We start from the raw sequence: 12408 nt of genomic DNA on the forward strand, positions 1-12408 counted from the left end.
ACCTGCCATTATTGTTATTTCTTGTTTTTTGCTAAGAAAATATAACCTTGTTAAATTTTAACTTCACTTTAATTTCGTAGCCTGAGACCTGTTCACCCCCCCGCACCTTCTTTCACCTCTAACTACCACGGAAAACTCCGTAACAGCTACAAGACAGACTTCGAGTGTGAAAAGTTCAATTACATTGATATTAGGGGCCGTCATAGGGGAAGAAGGTCAACTCGAACACAGCCAATTACTCCCGCCTACACACGGCAACCGTGTATTTCGGCAGGTGGCCGCCACGCCTGACATGTCACGCCACGCGGGTGGGACCAAAGCCTTATGGGAATGTTTATAGTTGACGCGTCATGCCCCGTGGTTCAGTAGCCTATAGTGTGTGGTCTAGTGGAGTGCTAACGAGGACAATGGATCCTGGTTTAGATACAGAAGTGCCACGAACCTGCTACGCAGGCGTAGCAGGGGGAGAGGTGATACTCCCACGTGGCGCGTCCCAGGTGGCGGATAGGGGGGTCCTAACCGGCTTGCCGGCGGACTTGAGGGAAATAAAATACCTCTCGCGGACCAAACACACACCCCCTGTGGGTGGGGGAGGCAGACGAATAATACACCCACGGTATCCCCTGCCTGTCGTGAGAGCCGACTAAAAGGGGCGACCAAGGGATGGTTGTATTCGAACCATGCAACTACATGTGATTAGTACCACCACGCGGAGAACACCAAGGGTCGCTTTTACTTGTGCGTAGTACCACTATATTAGGTACGAAATAGGTTTGTGATTAGTAGCACACAGGAGCACCGCGCGGTCGGCTTTTGCAGTACCTGTGATTAGTACCACCATATGAGCGGGACCATGGGATGATAGCTACCATGGACCTGCCTTACCTGTGATTAGTACCCACTATATGAGGAACACCACGGGATAGGGAGAGGTCCCTGTGGTTAGTACTCTTATGTGATGAACATCATAGGTTTGCGTTGCCTGTGAATGGCGCCGCAGAGTGAGAAAAACATAGGTGTGTATTAATGTCGAATTTCATAAGCTTTGAGTAGTACAATAATGTGTGGAATACCGCAAGTCTCTGCTACCATTGATTAGTACCGCAACAGGACAGATACCATGGTTCTACTTTACTAGCGATAAGTACCATTCTGAGGGGCCTTTGACTTGTATTTTGGACCCATTTAGACACCAAGCATCCTCGATTCAGGATTGTGCTTTGGAAGTGGTCCCTTGGTCAGTAATACTATTAACTATGATAGTTTTTTGAGTCGGATCCACTGATTGTTTTAAATTCATGTCCATTCATTCATTCATTCGTTCATTCATTCTTCATGGCATTTTTTATTTTGGTCAGTGGATAATTTTGAACTTTTACTTTGTCGTTTCATTTCGTACCATTAGGGGCCGATGACCTCGATGTTAGGCCCCTTTAAACAACAAGCATCATCATCATCACGATACAGAAGTGCTCATTAGCGAAGTGCAGAGTAGAATGGTATTGTGGGTTCCAGGCAACGAAGACTACAAAAACCGAGATCTTCGGAATAAGGCATGGGAGGAAATTTGCAGAGTTATCATCCCTACGTATGGAGAAAGTGATGATAATCTGAAGAAAAAAATAGGTAAGTTCTCATTTTATATTTAGTTCCTTATTTATTTGTTTAAATTACAAATAATAGTATTGAGTTTTATTACACAACGTTACAAACCACAGTTACATAATATCTTAAATCAATAATCATTTACAGTCTAGATTTTTGATTCCTGCCATGGCACGCTGCCAGCATTCACGAAATGCTGAGAGTAATGGTCCCTAATGGATGCACTTGACATACTAATTCCCCTGTTGCGTGGTCGTGCTCAGAAATTTTCAAACACGATTACAGTGAGTGTATCTTCACAGTTGAAACCATCTCGTACTCTAGTGAAGTTGTGCAAAAACACAGCAAGCTCTTACTATGTCCACTGCAAGATTGGTGTCAAAGTTTAGAGCACGATGCAAGATTCGCTATTTGTTGATTCATATTCCGAAAGTGCACTCAATGTATTGTACCGGGAACGCCGCTACGAGAGAAGTCCGAAGTATGTTTGATGATGATGATGATGCTTGTTGTTTTAAGGGGCCTAACATCGAAGGTCATCGGCCCCTAATGGAACGAGATGGACGACAGCATACATGACAGTTAAAATTTTAAAACGTATCCACTGACTAGAGTGTAAAAAATGGTGATGGAAAATGAGTATGAGATTAAAACAATCAGTGGATCTGATTCGCAATGCCTTACTTTGGAATAAAATAAGCAAAAATACAGGAGACAAAGGAATAAGGCATTGCTTGCTAGGACAGATATAGATACGTACTTTACACTAGACTTTAAAAGAACACATTAAAATGCGCAACACAAACTAAAATGAAGTCGATGGAATAAAAGCGCTATTGACACAAAAATCTCTAGGACAAAGGACATCATCACACACGAGAAAACAAACCACTATCCCTCATAAAGCGGATGACGAGGTCTGCTGACTGCTCGTCATCTCGCAAGATAAGGGAGATTGTACTCGGAAGGTTAAGACTACGGCGCAGATCGACCAGGTCCACTCACTCCGTAAGGATGTGTACCACGGTAAGGTGTTCGCCGCAGGTACACATCGGAGGCGGTTCCCCTTTCAAAAGATGCGAGTGAGTCAGGATACCACGGCCGATCCGAAGACGACATAATACCACGGCTTCCCTCCGCGAAGTCCGAAGGGAAGTCCTCCAAACCTTCGTTGTTCCTTTTATCGGTCGCAGCTTATTGGGAAGTGGGATGGCCTGCCACTCCATCTCCCAATAGGACACAACCAGATGTCTCAGCTGAGAGCGAATATCACTTGCTGGAACCTTGAAAGGCAACGGGGGCAGTGTAACTTTCTCCTTGGCAGCCTTATCTGCTAACTCATTTCCCTCTATGCCATGTGGCTTGGGAGCCACAGAAACGTGATTCTGGTGCCGGCATCCGAACACCCGGCCAGCAGGTCCTGGATCCGCTGCACCAGAGGGTGCGAGGGAAACAAGTATCAATAGACTGGAGCGAACTCAAGGAGTCAGTACACACGAGAAAGTGTCGGCGTTCATTGTACAGTGCGTACCGCAGAGCTTCGCGGATAGCATAGAGCTCTACTGTGTACACACTACAGGTTTCCGGAAGAGCAAAAAGGAACCTATCATTGTCGACAACGAACGCACACCCACCTTCGTATCTGTCCTCGAACCATCCGTGTAGATGACGACGGAACCTGGATAGCGGCCAACAACGGACAGGAAGTGCCTCCGATAAATCGAAGGGCCCGTGTTTTCTTTCGGGCCAGTGTGCAGATCCAGGATTATTTCAGGTCGTCGTACTACCCACGGAGGTACCCCACTTGGTTGTCTGACAAGGCAAGGAACCGAAGGTACGTCGAACAATCTGTAACTGCTCTCCAAGCGTATTCCAACCGGCCGCGTTGCTCGAAAACAAGCAGCGTACAGCAAACGGTTGGCAATCTTGAAAACGCAAGGATAGCTTGGATGAAGTGGCATTAGTCGCAAATTTGCAGCATACGAAAGAAGCATTTGCCGGCGCCTCACGTGTAAAGGCGGCACACCCGACTCAGCGAGCAGGCTGGCAATGGGGCTTGTACGGAAAGCTCCTGTCGCCAACCTAACCTCGCTGTAGTGGATGCAGTTCAGCTTCCCAAGCACGCTTGGCCTTGCTGAGCCATATGCTGCACTGCCGTAGTCTAACCTGGACAAAATGTGTGCCCTGTAAAATCGGAGGAGCACCACGCGGTCAGCTCCCCATTTAGTGCTGCAAAGGAACTTCAAGAGGTTAAGCCTCTTGGTGCATTGTACTTTGAGCTCCCGCACGTGTGGCTCCCACGATAATTTACTGTCGAATAGGAGCCCAAGAAATCGGTAAGTGTCAACAACTGGAAGAACGACATTTCCTAAATGAAGCTCAGGATGAGGGTGAAGAGTACGGTAACGACAAAAGTGGACAACGGAGGTCTTTGGGGCAGAAAACCGAAAGCCATGTTCTAAGGTCCATTTTCCACCCTCCTAATAGCTTGCTGTAATTGTCGCTCTGCGACTGCCATACTGCACGACCTATAATGCAGAGCAAAATCATCCACATATAGCGACGCTATTACTGCTGGACCAGCAGCAGCGACAATACCGTTTATGGCAATCGCGAACAGAGTAACATTAAGGACCGATCCCTGTGGGACTCCATTTTCCTGAACGTGATATTGCGAATATGTCCTCCCTACTCGGACACGGAATAGACGGAGGGACAAAAAATTCGCATTAAATTCCGGCAAGTTACCTCGGAATCTCCATTGATGCAGGACTGAATGGATACCATATCGCTATGTGGTGTCGTAAGCCTTCTCTAAGTCAAAGTAAACAGCTACCAAGTGCTGTTTACTGAGAAACGCATCCTGGATAGAGCTCTCCAGGCGGACCAAGTGGTCAGTGGTGGATCGAGCGGCTCGAAAACCACACTGGTATTCCGACAAGAGTCCTTGTTTCTCCAGACACCACTCGAGTCGGCGATTTACCATCCTCTCAAAAAGCTTACACAGGCAGTTGGTAAGACAAATCGGCCTGTAACACCCTGCATACTTCGGATCTTTGTCAGGCTTGAGGACAGGAATGACTATGCCCTCTCGCCACTGAGACGGAAAATCACCCTCCATCCAGATACGGTTGAACACACGAAGGAGATAGAGTAGACTATCACTAAGGTTTTTCAACATCTGGTTATGGTTGTTGTCCGGTCCAGGAGACGTGTGCTAGCAAAGCGCTAGGGCGCTGCGGATTTCCCACTCGGAAAGGGCACGTTGTAGTCCTCTGAAGCTTGAGAGGCAAAACTAAGGTGATGACGTTCTGCCTCCCGCTTCACAGCGAGGATTTCAGGATGGTAATTCCCGGAGCCAGACACATCCGCGAAATGGCGAGCTAGATGGTTAGCAATCGAGAGGGGTTCAGTGACGATATTGCCAGCAATGGAAATTCCCGGTACAGAAGGTGATGCATGAATACCCGAAATACGCCGAAGCTTAGTCCACACTCGAGATGGAGTGTGTGACGTCATAGACGACACATATCTCTCCCATGAAGCCTTCTTACTTTGGGGAATAAGAACCCGCGCCTTAGCGCGGAATTTCTTAAATGTTACCAAGTTGGCCACAGTAGGCTGTCTACGGTAACGTTTATGAGCACGGCGGCGTTCTTTGATGGCTGCTGGTATTTCTCCGTTCCACCAAGGAACGAGTTTTCGGCGAGGATTCCCGGAGAAGAGCGGAATGGACTCCTCAGCAGCCGCAAGAATAACTTGGGTTACGTAAGTTATCCCCTCGCCGACGGTCCGCCTGATATTGTCAGTAAAGACAGCTAGTGATGTGTACTTTGGCCAATCAGAATGTTTAAGAATCCATCGAGGGGGAGCCTTGACGGATATATGTTTCAACAAAATAAGGATGATGGGAAAATGGTCGCTGTCACAGAGATTATCGTGTGTATTCCACCGAAACAGTCGAACCAACGTTCGGCTGCATAGACTTACGTCTATGCGAGATTATGTGCCGTAATGTACACTAAAGTGAGTTGGCCTGGTGGAAGATAAACATTACACACTGTTGCTATGACAGGCAGCGAGACGCGAACAGCTACAGCCCCAAGAGGGGTTCTTAATGGAACCTCTTCGCTGTAGCTATCAGAACGTAAAAAAATTCCAACGCCTCCGGAAGCCCGGTGAGCATAGTATCGTTCTGTCGAGTATAGTTTGAAATGCCTCAAGACCGTATGATGACCAGGTCTGAAATTGGTCTCCTGAATACAGACTATACTCGCTGCGTACTCACTAATAAGCTGACGTAACTCAGCAAGATGCCTGTCATAACCGTTACAATTCCACTGTAACCGTGCCATAGTGTGGACTATAAAAGGAGTGTTAGGTTATGAGCGTCAAAATGCTCGTAAGCCTAAACACTATCTACTTCTACATCCGTAGATGTAGAGGACAGCGCGACATCCATCCCGTCATCAAAAGATGGCAGGGGTGCCGCCCAGAAATTCGACGCTTTTCGGGCGCGAGGGGGTCCCCTACGAGGAGAGCGCGCAGGTTTGGGAGCAGGAGTGCCTCCTGGCGCAGACTCATACCCCTCCAGATGGGGTGCATGACTTCTCCTTCGCAGGGGAAGTCCGAGAGCGCTCAGCACGGACGCTCTTCCTCCCCTTCTTCTTTTCGAGTTTAGACGGGCTGGGAGATGGTTTCCCAGCCCTGGTCGACGATGCCGCCTCCGCTGGCTGGGGGGGGGGACTTCTAGCTGGTCGAAGGTGGGGTGTTCCCCCCCTTCGAGCTTTGACTCTTTGCGACGTTGCTGGGAGCAGCAACAGTCGCCTTGGGCGCAGCGGTCTGGACAGGTGCCGAGGTTGTAAATGACGAATCTGGAAGACTCTGAGCTATCAAGCTATAGTCAAGTGTACGGGCAGGTGTATTCATAGAATTAAACTTACGGCACGCTTCCTGGTAGGAAAGACCATCCAGGGTCTTGATCTCCTGAATCTTCTTCTCACTCAGGTATGTCGGACAATTCCGATCCCGAGGAGAATGGAAACCGGAGCAGTTAGTGCACTTGTATGGAGTTGTGCACTCCTCCGCGCCGTGAGCTACTCGTCCACATGTACCACATACAGCCTGATTCGAACAGCGAGATACCATATGTCCGAATCGCTGGCATCGATAGCATCGCATAGGAGGCGGGATGTACGGCCTCACATTGCAACGATAAGTTGTTACCTTGACTTTCTCTGGTAACACTGACAACTTGAAAGAGACAATGAAGGCACCAGTGGCAACGTCTTCACCGTTGACCTTGCGCGTAATGCGCCAGACGTGTGTCACGCCACAGTTCTTCATGTCTTCCATCAACTCGTCGTCAGTGTTCAAAATAAGGTCGCGGTGAAAGATGACTCCGCGAACCAGGTTCAAGGACTTATGCTCCTCTACTTTGACGGGGATTTCGCCAAAGTGCTCGCACTTAAGCAACTGATCAGCTTGCAGTGCTGTACGAGTCCTTAGAAGCAAACTTCCGTTGCGCATTTTCTTATGTTCCTCCAGTTCGCCATAGACGCTTTCGATGTGCCTACTAAAGAGAATGGACTTCACCAGCTTAAAATCGTGCCCATCGGTTCTGGTAGCTGGATCCCATTCCTTCACGCTGCGCATGTTCCCAGGGAGTTGAACCTCTCAGGGAAGCAAACGTTAAAGACTTAGGTGGGGGACCACCTTGAGAGAGCCGACTTCGTTTGGAAGCCATGCCCGATAGCATCCTCTCCGAATGCCACCCACTCCGATCAGGGGTCTCTGTACCCGAACCAAGCAGCCAAGGCAATACCCACCTGGTCATAGCAGGTACTGCCCGGGGTCCGGTGTTGAACGATGCCTAATACGGGATGACTGAGGCAATGAGCACTAAGACTCCCTTCCTCTAGTCACCCGCAATAGCATGTACCCCATAGCGTGTACAGAGCACTAAATATAGAGAGAAAAATTAAAAATAATTAATAATAATATGTCCATCTGGCATTTGGCTGTGCGGAGACCTGTGTTGTCAGGCGGATACCACTGCCAAGGTACATGGCGCTCCCACCACGCAACGGTCCTGGGTGGACAGTTGCAGGCTTTTGGGCGTAATCGCACACGTAAGTGGCCCATTTCCGGGCAGCACGCACATCAAAATTTTGAAATGGTCTACATCTGACCCTTGGAAAATAATAATAAAATAAAGAGGGGACCATGGCCACATGACTCTTTAAGTCGCCTTCTACGACAGGCAGGGATTACCTGTGAATGTACTCGACCCCTCCCATCCACAGGAGGTCCAACACATTATACCAGACCGCAATCCATGTACGCGCCTAGGTCGCCCCTTTTAGTCGACTCATACGACAGGCAGGGGGTACCGCTGGTGTATTCTACATGTGCGTCCCCCACTCGCAGGGGGTAGTGTGTTTGGTCCGCGAGAGGTATTTTATTTCCCTCAAGTCCGCCGGCAAGCCGGTTAGGACCCCCCCCCTATCCGCCACCTGGGACGCGCCACGTGGGAGTATCACCTCTCCCCCTGCTACGCCTTCGTAGCAGATTCGTGGCGAAGTATGTTTATTGAAATTTCCGCGAGGTGGAAGGTATTCAACCCGCCGAACTCAATGACGTACGCAGCGAGTGACGTGACCTCCTTGAGCACGCTATACGTGACCATATATGGTAATGTCCTGGCTTACCCGCAAAAGTCTATTTTGCGCTAAACTATCGCTATTTCGACACTGCCATCATAAAAACCATTACTATGGACGCAATCTATCAAGATTTCATGGACATCCACCGAATATTTTAGGAGATATAAGGGTAGATAATACGCGGGTTCTAGACACTTCCACGCGAACGGGTATAAAAGGAGGACCACCCGACCTACGAATTCAGTATCTGTCGCTCCACCGTCTCTGCGACACGGGTGACGGGAGGAGCATTGTGTGTGCCGAAGTTATAGTTGAAAATTCTTCGAAATCCAAGTGTTGGAACTTCGCTATTTTGTCAAGGTGTCGTGTTGGGACTGTCATATTCTTCGAGTGTCACACTGGACTTCGTTATTTTCTTAAAGTGCCTCGTAGGGACTTTGTCATTTTCTTGATGTGCCGCGTTGGGACTTGGTTATCCGACGATCATTGAAAGAACTTAGAATTTTCATGAGTGTTGTGTACCACGTTGGAACTTATGTTTCGAACTTATTCGAACTTGTATTTTCGTTAACATAGAAATTTTCCGAACGTGTAGGTTGAACTTGTGTCCTACCAACATAAACTTTCGTGTGAACGATATGACTTTTTTTCAGGTGCCCCTCGAATTTACGTGCTGTGAAGAATTTTGAAACTTAGGGACGTTCAAACATTACGTTTAATTGTAAAAATATTCAATACTTTCCAAGTGCTGCATCGGGACTTGTGTTTAGATTCTTATACACATTAAAGACTGTGATAACTCAGAATACGCATGTCACGTTCCCAGAAAGCATAGAACTTTCCAGCATTTTGAGTGAATCCATAATTTATGAAATTAGACTTTTTTTACAAATATCATTATTCGCTTTGCCTACTGACGGAACAGTTTCAGAGTGTTATTGCATTTATTTAGTTCATTGCCAATGTGCCAATGTGTTCTAAATCTTCAGAAACTATGCGTTAAGAACTGTGGTAACTCTAATCCTACAGAACATTCTGATTTACTGTAAGCTTTTCAAAATCATCCTGTTCTCCGAGTGATTATTGCAGGACGTTTTCGATTCAATGTTAAGAGTATAGTAACAATCATTGAAAGGTTGTATCTGTTTAAACAGTGCCATGAATGTGTGGAGTGCCGTGCAGAAACTCGCATATGAATCACATCTCAAATCGAACTCTGAACGTGTGCATCCAGAACTTCGAGACATTCCAGAACTTCAAGAAAGTCCAGAACTTCGAGAAATTCTAGAACTTCTCATCCAAGCAGGCGTGGTCCCCGCCCAGGCCGCATCTAGCGCTATCTCCGGACTCGGAGTTGCTAACCAGCCACAACACTTCCATGCTGCTGTACGAAGGTGATATCAACTTGTTTTCAATAATCAATAAATTCAGTTTATTTAAAAAATCTTTAACATTGATAACTATACCCCTCTCTGTACCAACTCCAATGATAAAGCCACTCCCTAGATAGAATCCATGCTCATTAATTTAATATCAAGCGCCTCAAAGATATAAATACTCTTCCGGGTACAATATCTTCGAGCTCTAGTCAAAGGATAGTTAAATATTTTCTTGTTGTGGTTCAGATGTTTCCTGGAATAGGGTCTTTGCACATGCCACTAATACGTATGGGCCTAAAGGGTTCACAGTTCCTGGCAGTGGTTTTGGTGGAGGGAAGTCAAGCAGTCCGTTTGTCATCTTGTTACAAAATAAACTGTTTGAAAAGACGGGGGAATCACAATTTCTCCCATAAGCCCCTACGTCGATAAAAGTAAAACAGTAGTTGGCATCACAAATTGTCATTAAACAAACCGAAAAAAAGTTTGTAATTTATAAAAAGTGACCCACTTTGTTGGGGATTTACTAAGCGAATAAGCTTGCCGTCAACCGCCCCCACACAGTTCGGAAAGTTTACTTTACTTTCAAAGCCACGGCTGATTTCTTTCCATCCTTCTGCAGACGGTTGAGCCATGCAGTCATTTTTCAGCATTCAACTTGCGAGATACCTGAAAATAATAAAAGTTTCTATAGCATAGTTCACGCGCTTGTGACTATGGTTTTTTAATTTCACCTCTGTTTCTTTACAGCTGAAATACTTCGTTCCACATGGAAATCATCAAGAGATTGATACATGAAGGTAAAAGGGAAAGCTAAAGTTCTCAAGAGTGGGTCAGCGTCATCAAAACCAATAAAGTATGTAAATTATGAACAAATGCAATTTTTAGATAAGGTTCAGCAGAGGCCTACTAGTTTCTGAAGACTTTGATAACGAAGGAGATGAAATACGTTATAATACATCAGTTATGGAAAATGGTGTCGGAAAGGAGCTCGACAAAACTGTTAAATTTAAAGAGAAGAAGAAGAAGCAACAAACGGACTATTTTGGGGAAAACATTTTAATGTTATTAAAAAGTAACAAGGAAGGCTTTCAACGAAGACCAAAAATTAACTTTTCAAAGTGAAGTGCTCCAATTAATAATGAAAATCAAACGGGGAAATTATGCACCCATCGTTCCACTCCTTCCAGAAACATGAATTGTACATCCTACTCTCAATATGATTCATATAATGCACACTCTCGAACCCAAACTGATTCGGGTCAATCCCAACTGCGTTATGATCTCCCAACCCAACCTTCTACAGCTTTGTCTGATCCAGGTCAATTCCAAATTCCCTACAATCATCCACATCAAAGCCAGTCATCATCTGTTTGCCTAGATGAATCTACTCATTCTTGGGAATCAGCAAGCACCGAATAGTTTTAAATGTGTGAAGTGACAAATCAGCAATATACATGTATCACCAAAGAACAATGAACACTACTCAAAGCTAAAATGGAATCATAATCTTAGAAATAATTTACGTTTAGTTGTTTCTATGGTATTTTATATAATGTTCTTTTAAATATTTAATAAGTCTGTTGTTCGGTCTCGTTTTCGAGTTGTTTACTCATGTTGAACGAGGCCTAGCTCTTCCCACAGTCCACGAAATGTACTTCATCATTAAGTTCAAAGGGAAGGCCAATATAATGTACATTACATACTTTATTTATTAAAACTAAGTGCACTGTACAAAATATACATTAGGGCGCGGTGGTGCATGATGTAGCGCAACAAACACACCACCGTTACCCACGCTTGGTCAAGTCTAGGAACTCACTGACGCCGGTGAGGCGCGTGACTCTGTCCCCCCTTCAACTGGGGCTGTAGCAGTCTGATTGTGCTGACCTCTGACGGAAAAGCAGACACATGGCGTTCAACATCTGTAGATTGAAGAATTTAATTCTATTGCCTGCCGAACGAAAAATATACATGCCTCAGTGTTACGCAGAGCCGCTCCATTGGACGAATAGCTGGCAATACAAATAAGAATCCTCTGTGAGTGGGGTGGGATTGTTACACACTCTATGTCACCTAATGCTAGCTCAATCTTGTCTAAATTCTGAACTTGTTTCTTCTGAACATTGTGTAGTTCAGTTGAAAAATCATCGAGTGTGAATTCACCAAGTTTACAAGATTGCATTTTTAGTACGCTCAGCACTTTCAATTTTTCTCTCCGACTCAAGAATCTGTTCAACTGAAACATTATAAGCACACCCACTTAACCTTATATAGGTTCCAAACCTTCCTTCCAAACTACCAGTTTGTAACTTTGCTATAAGTACATATGACCAGTTAAAATTACTAAAAATGTACCTACACAACTGAACTATTGCTGTCAAAGTATGTGTCAAAGCAAGGTAAGTTTCATTACTCAGTTTCCCTGCAGCATGCGACATGTGCCAAACATCAATGTAAACTTTCAAACTTTCTAGGAAAGTAAGTTTAGGATCATCAGGACCAGTAATGGGATTGGAGTCATCATTTTTGGTATAATTTCCCTTCATTGGATGCTGAACATTGGGTATTGCCCACCACCTACCAATAAGCTTCAAGAACTGAATTGTGCCAATAGAAATATCAACACCTTCACTCTTCAACACTTCTAGAGCTGCAATATTCTTTACATCAAAAATATTTACTGCCAAGGAAACATTCTGCCGTTCCACTGAAGTAGGAAAAAGTGCTTTTCTTGATAAATTCGGTGCCAGTTTCAAAAG

At 45.6% G+C, this 12408-nt stretch overlaps 1 pseudogene; it reads left to right on the plus strand.

Moving 5' to 3' along the window:
• The first annotated feature begins 350 nt into the window (after positions 1-350).
• Positions 351-11068, plus strand: LOC137500476 (uncharacterized; annotated as a pseudogene).
• Positions 11069-12408: the final 1340 nt, after the last annotated feature.

The sequence above is a fragment of the Anabrus simplex genome, chromosome 4, assembly GCF_040414725.1.
Source record: "Anabrus simplex isolate iqAnaSimp1 chromosome 4, ASM4041472v1, whole genome shotgun sequence".
NCBI classification, from domain to species: domain Eukaryota; kingdom Metazoa; phylum Arthropoda; class Insecta; order Orthoptera; family Tettigoniidae; genus Anabrus; species Anabrus simplex.